The following is a 6,790-nucleotide window of genomic DNA, read 5'->3' on the forward strand; positions in this document are numbered from 1 at the left end:
TGGTCACGTGAGCAAGTCAAAAATTTTGTTCGGGGTGCAAACAGTTTAGTGATTTAGCAAGAAATGTAACTTATGCTTTTATCAGGGGCACCCAACGAGAATATAGTTCAAAACCACTTAAACATGAATGTTAAACGTATTTTAGTATTTAAAAGGTAGATATCGGCATATTTTTTATCCCTTCAAAATTTTTCATCTGTTCGGTTTTCCTAGCTGAAAGTCTAGTGATTCGAAAATTATAGGGATCAAAACTTACCTTGTCGAGAATTTCAGCCAGAAAAGAGATCCCGAAAATTCTAGGTGTCCATTTTAGGGTAAAAATCCGTTTAAAATAGGCAATTATACCATTTTTTTCTATGTTGGAAAATCCTAGGACAGGCGGGCAAGCAAGAAATTTTACAACAACGGTTCCGAAAATTGTAGATCTCAAATCGTCTTTCCGAAATTGACGTTGGGTGCCCCTGTTTTATGATAAATTTAGTATTATCTGCAAGAAGCACCTTTGCAGCCTCAACAAACGCAACCAATTAGGATCACAGATAGTGTTCAGAAACTTTACATAATCTAACGCAGTAATAAACACAATAGCAACCGTACATTTACATAACACGGCCAGCATTTAAATTTACTGGTCAGTCGCTGTAAATTTCCTGAAGAATGTGGTCATTCGCCCATACGAAACAGAGCTGTGGCAACAACACGATTACTCAATCATGAAGTTCTGAACTGAAGTTGAGCGCCTTTTGAAAATCCGTCCACTACAACAGTAAACAGACTACAAGTACGCAAAATAAAATCTTGTGTCCCAAGTGAGTTGCTAAGCAAGATAAAGACCAGGACCTCTGTCTTTTTTTTTTTAGCGTCCCACATGCCAATTGTGACTCAGAAATAACGCATGATGGATGACGAATTGCTTGCAGCGTTTGCCTTGTGGTAACCAAAATCGGAATAATAAAGAATTGCGTAATTACCTCCTGTCGTTCTCTAAATCGGTATTAGTGTTAAATGTGCAGTCGTCTGTACTTTAAGTCTCATCGGTAACAATGCGAAAGGTCAAAAAGCTACATTTTGTGTGTATTGTTTCCACAGAATGCAATTTCCTGTAGCGAAATTTAATAATATGCATCTTGTCACATTTAGCATGACAACCGTTAACTACGGAGCAGAGGTCACGCCGAGCGAAGTTGCGAGGCGATATCTGATATGATGATAAAAAATAAAACACAGCCGCTTTGGGATTAAGAATTTATTTTCATTTTGTTGATCATCGAACTGTTCGTGACTTTTACTGACCGTACGGAGGCCAAAAAGTGTTAAATATGACTGAGAAATCCTGCTGTTTGCTGGGGCCTGATATGGTTGGTCGGGGGCTTGATATGGTTGGTCGGGGCTTGATATGGTAGGTTGGGGCTTGATATGGGGGGTGTAATGTGGTTGGTAACGTTCCAGCCTTATATGAGGAAATCGGCACTGGGGATGAAGTTTGTTTAATCAGGTTACAGCTGTAGTTTTTTTTTTCTGTGTATTTGCACAATCAATTTTCCTCTGTATTTTCGAAATGTTCCAGAATATTCTCTAACCACTACTCTACACGTGAAAGGGATGTGGGTCACTAACAAAGCGACCAATGGGCATGCTTTTCAGTTAATTATGTTAATTATGGAGTTCAAGTTTTCATTTTCATTTTCCTTCGCTTCTTTAATTGCAAGTGTGATTTGTCCGCGAGAAAAGGTATACTTGTCAGCCTCCCACAAAGTGATCTGATCTACGAAGACACACTTTTCTGGTAAGATATCTTAGTACTGACTTAATTTTGCACGCAACTGATGTGAATTTCACTCTTGTTTGAGCGATTCATTTCGTTTGTGTACTTGATGCATTAACTGTTGTTTAATTGTACTATTACAACTTCACGCCGATTTAAGTGTGTACCCCAAATTTCATCTATTCAAGCTATTGTTCTTTCTCATTACTCATTCATAACGATTACTTGCCGAACATGTGGCATTTTGCCGAAGACGGCAAACTCTTTGATGTAGGTGAGATGTTTTTCTTTTGTTTTTGGGGAGAAAGAAGTCCTTTGAGACCAGGGCACTGTGCTGCTTGATTGATTTCATAATTTTTGTGTGTCACACTTCTTGAAAAGAGCGATCAGACTGCTTGTGTAGACGGCTGAATGGGCCACTTCAACAGAGGAACAAAGTAAATAAATGTTAACTCGAATGTCGGAATAACGACAGTTGCAACGCGTACCTAATTACGCACGACACGGCTTGATCGGCAATAAAGTATTTTTTTCTGATGCCGGAAACTTGCGAGCTCTAGTAAATGAAAACGAACTGTTCGCTGAACGGATATTTGGGAAATTTACGATTTTACTTTTTACGTGGAATGCCGAAGGCATCCACGTCTTAAAACCGGGCTGGAATCTTTTTTTTGTTGGTAGTCACAAATGTGCATACCCCACGGATATTGAATAAATCTCCGCTCGGGTGGACTGATTTATTTTCCCTACGGTATTTCCAAACTTGCCTGCTCCGAGGAGAACTCCTATACTTCCCAAGCCATCACGATATCTCTCTGCTAGCGCGTTAGACCACTCGGCCACCGTGACACACTTCCGTAAGATAGGTGAAAGCAAACATTTATAATAGAATCTTTCCGCCCGCCATGATTGTTTCAGTATTAAACTATTCGATAACGTGGATAGATGCTTTTTCTTTGAGAAAGGCAAGCTTTAAAGTTAAGGAGAATTTTCTACGTTATTTCTAGATCTTGCTTCGTACTTGTGTGTTTCACTGTGAACATTATTATTTTGCATACAACGAATACTTCATTAGAAGCATTTTGCATAGAACGAATACGTACTCCAATATTTCTTGGGAACCAGTTTGTTCGCCGTTTTGACGTAGAAAGAAAATAAGAAAACAGCTTTGAACGGCCAAACAAGATAAAAAATGAAATCAAGTTTAAAAAAAACGAATTAGCTATCGCCGTCACGGGGACTTCGCAGCCGTCCCCCATCCAAGTACTAACCTCATTCGGAGGAGCTTAACTTCAGCTGACACTTGGACTAGCATCAACGACTTTATAACACTTGAAAGAAAAAAAAACGCACTAACAAAAACCAGGTGTTATGCCGTCATTTTGTCACAGATGTATCCTTTGTTTCGTGAGTTGTCAGTAAACACGCAAGGTATAACTTGATCACAGGCGGCCGCTAAAATCGATGTCACTTCCGATTTTGCGATTTTACTTGTATGACCAAAAGTACGATAGAAAAATTGAACTCTGATGGAACGTAACAAAAATCTCCCGAAATGTTTTTCGCTGATGGCAAATTGTTTTATTCTCGATCGACACTTCCTAAAAGTTCCTTCTGCTCTCCTTAAAAACTACATATTAATATTTATTTACTTTTTCGTCAATATTTGTTTTGCATTAAGCAGGCTAGCAAAATCTGTACCTTGCTTTGTTCGCATTTTTGAGCGTTAAAATAGAATTTTTGGGCGTATGTTCCTGACAGCAAAAGTCGCATATTTTAACGTCCCCCATCCAGATACTAACCCCGCTGGAAAGGAAAAAAAAAAACTTTAGTAACATTGGTCTTGGAAAGGTGTCAGAAGCTCAGAGTACACGCTTAAGCTTGTGGTGAAAAAGAAGTTGTAAATGATCAACATATCGGCTTTGAAGCCAAATGTTTCTCAATTTCCTGTTATTTTCTTCAATCGTTCTGGGCTTAGTATTTTACTGAACCACATGTCTTCTTAGAGGGTATGTAGCAAAGATGTCTACCATGGCACTGTAATGATTTACGATACCAAACAATGTCGTGTACTATTAGAGCTACATATTGTGCAAGGATTTGAATCTCCTGGAAAAAACAAAACGCCGCTCAGTTGACAGTCATGGAAAAAAACACTGTAAAGTTACTGCACTACCACACGCAATGCGTTCTTACTTTAAAAAATATCCCGTATCTCCCCAATTCTATTCCCCCCCCCCCCCTCCCCACCTCCAGACTAAAAATCCCGTATCCCCACAATTTTTTTACCTAATTATCCCGTATCCTGATCGCTTCTCGGGCTTTTGGCTCAGATTAGTTTCTTGGCCAAGGACTACGGTCAAGTACTATTGTACAACGTACGGTACTTTTTCAGTGCCGTAAGGGGCAGGTACAGAACAGTTTCGGCTGTTTGTCTGTTCTCTCGAAAACGATGACAAGGGTTTTTTGGGTTTTTTGTTCAGCTCGAGTGTAGAATCAGGACGAACTGTTGTAGTTTCTGATAACTATTTACTACTTGTAGCTTTTGTTGAATTTTGAATCGATGATAGAGAGAGTTTTGGCGATCTCAATCCGGACTGGACTACTGGATTTAAGGATTTTTCTTAACGAAATTTCAAGTTATTGTGGAACGTTTGGTACCAAGTTACTGAAATCAAGATAATGGAATTGTAAAATTAGAACTTTGGACTGGACTATACAACACGCAATTACGAAATTTTTGAGCATTGAGAGAAATAGAGCACGGATGTTGTCTTCTTGTCTTCGCCACGGGAAATTTATACAGTTTGCAAGGAACTAAACCAGGATTACAGAACCAGACGTTGATTACAGGGCCCGGTTGTTCGAAAGCCAATTACCTTAATCCAGAATTAGCGTAAACTTTTGTTTCATGTTTTCAACTTTTTGGTCACAGTTTCCTTTGCTTATTTTTGTTTTTCAAGATTGACTTCTTCTAATGTAAAGTTTTTCTGAATATCAGCCTTGAACAGCATTTGGGAGTAGAGGATAAAACTCGTTTTAAAACCCAGTTTCTGAACAACTGGCCCAGGATGATAAGTTGTTGAACTGTGATTTGTAATAAGTTTTTCGGATGATTTAAGGCTGATCCTGTAATTTTTGGATGAAAGGAGTTAACGAAGCAAGTAAAACTGTAGGATTTGAATTAAGCCTCCTTCCAAAAAATAAATAAATAAAAGATCCCGTATCCTGATAACCTGCTTCGTTGTTTGCATTTGCAAATTTAGTAACATTAGTAATGAGTTTTTACAACAAAAAACTTTAAGTTATATTACAGATGTATCTTTCTAGTAATCTTTCGCCATTTTCCGAAGTCTACCTGTACTTGAAGTTCACTGTAACTGGACAATTTGTGTTAACTGTTTGCGCATTCCACGGATACGCCCTTGTAGGCGTCTTGTCTTGCTTTACAATCACGCTTATTTAATCCCTCCCACTTGATAGAAACCCGACAAGTCGATAGTTACAGAAGTTATGACTTTAAGACAAGCTATTAAACAAACGACAAGACATGTGATGCATTTCATTCAAATTGGCATAGGGCTTTAGCATTGAGCTTCCTACTCTATCTGCCGTTCTTCTTCCAGCTTCTTTCGACTTTCTCCGCTTGATTCGAGGAATCTCATAGCGCGTGTATTTTCTTCTTTCGTGACAATTGCCTCGTGACGCTGCGCGAACTAGATGCCGCACTATTGGTCAGTTTTACATGGTTGACATGACAATCTTCTCTATGTCACGACACGACAGGTGAGTGAGACGAAAACAATTACAACAACTGAAATTTAAAAAGCCGTAGCTACTAAGAAAACTGTTGTTGAAAACTGTTGAAGAAAACACGTGCTGTTTTGTTGAATCATTTATATCCTAAGCTGTTTTCAATTTGCATAACAGAGAAATCATGTTTTTGTTTTTGAAATTTACATTAAGCTTACAATCAAAGTTTAAGTGGCTACGCTAGTGGTTCACGAGCGATGCTCCCAGGAGATAAATCAAACTCGCGTGGATTCATATATTTTTCTGCAAACCTCTCAGCTGGCCAATATTGACAAAATTTTTTTCAACCACGCGGTTCCCCGAAATGAAAGTGAAAGTGAGAGATTTCGAGGCATAGACTACATTACAGAGATTAACATAGACTAACACATACCGTGCATTTTACCTTTCGACACACCCATCCGAAAAATTGGTTTTTGCCCTGAGCGGGACTCGAACCCACGTCTCCCTGATTGCTAGTCGGGCATGCTAAGCCACTACACCATCAAGGCCACCACGCTGGCAACGCAGCAGATTAATCGGGCGACTTAGCAGCGTGGGGATCCCTAGGGCCCAACTTTTCTTCACTTGAGTGTACATCCTTGCCTCTATAACCCCAGACAGGGCTTAGAACACATGAAAGTGAAAGTGAGAGATTTCGAGATTTTGATGGTGTAGTGGCTTATCATGCCCGACTAGTAATCAGGGAGACGTGGGTTCGAGTCCCGCTCAGGGCAAAACCAATTTTTCGGATGGGTGTGTCGAAAGGTAAAATGCACGGTATGTGTTAGTCTGTGTTAATCTCTGTAATGTAGGTTCCCCGAAATATGATCCCAAAATATTTTTGTCAGCAAAACTGTCAACATTGCACCAAATTATTTAAGCATTTAGAGAAAATAAAGTAGCATAATCGTCAAAGAGCTCATTTATTTTTTAAAACAAGCGGCACAAGCTTTAATCATTCAACATTCGAGCGGGAAGGCGCAATCGGCATAATTAACTTGGCGGACTTGAAGCTTTCTCTTGCGATTATTATATTATTTCGATTGGCTCGTAGTGATACCCTCCTTTCAAAAATACAAATTAAAATTTTAACGTTTTCAGAAAAAGTTTAACCATAATGCAAGGTATCTAAGCTTATTGAATTGATCACGCATCACACGCGTCGCGTCGGTACATAAGAGACTGCTCATAAAAGCGCCCCGCTTAACGAAAAAAAAAACCAATTTCGGC

At 39.2% G+C, this 6,790-nt stretch overlaps 1 protein-coding gene and 1 non-coding gene across 2 annotated transcripts in view; one reads left to right on the forward strand and one right to left on the reverse strand.

Moving 5' to 3' along the window:
- Positions 1–1,678: 1,678 nt before the first annotated feature.
- LOC137984905 (tetratricopeptide repeat protein 28-like) overlaps positions 1,679–6,790 on the forward strand; it is a 20,967-nt gene continuing 15,855 nt past the window's right edge. Inside the window, exon 1 of the mRNA XM_068832244.1 lies at positions 1,679–1,786. The gene's annotated coding sequence lies outside the window, so the exon portion shown is untranslated. The remainder of the gene's footprint in view (positions 1,787–6,790) is intronic.
- Trnaa-agc (transfer RNA alanine (anticodon AGC)) lies at positions 5,996–6,069 on the reverse strand. The gene has a single exon. It is a non-coding gene; the product is annotated as a tRNA-Ala (tRNA).

This window comes from Montipora foliosa, chromosome 14 (assembly GCF_036669935.1).
Source record: "Montipora foliosa isolate CH-2021 chromosome 14, ASM3666993v2, whole genome shotgun sequence".
Lineage (NCBI taxonomy): Eukaryota > Metazoa > Cnidaria > Anthozoa > Scleractinia > Acroporidae > Montipora > Montipora foliosa.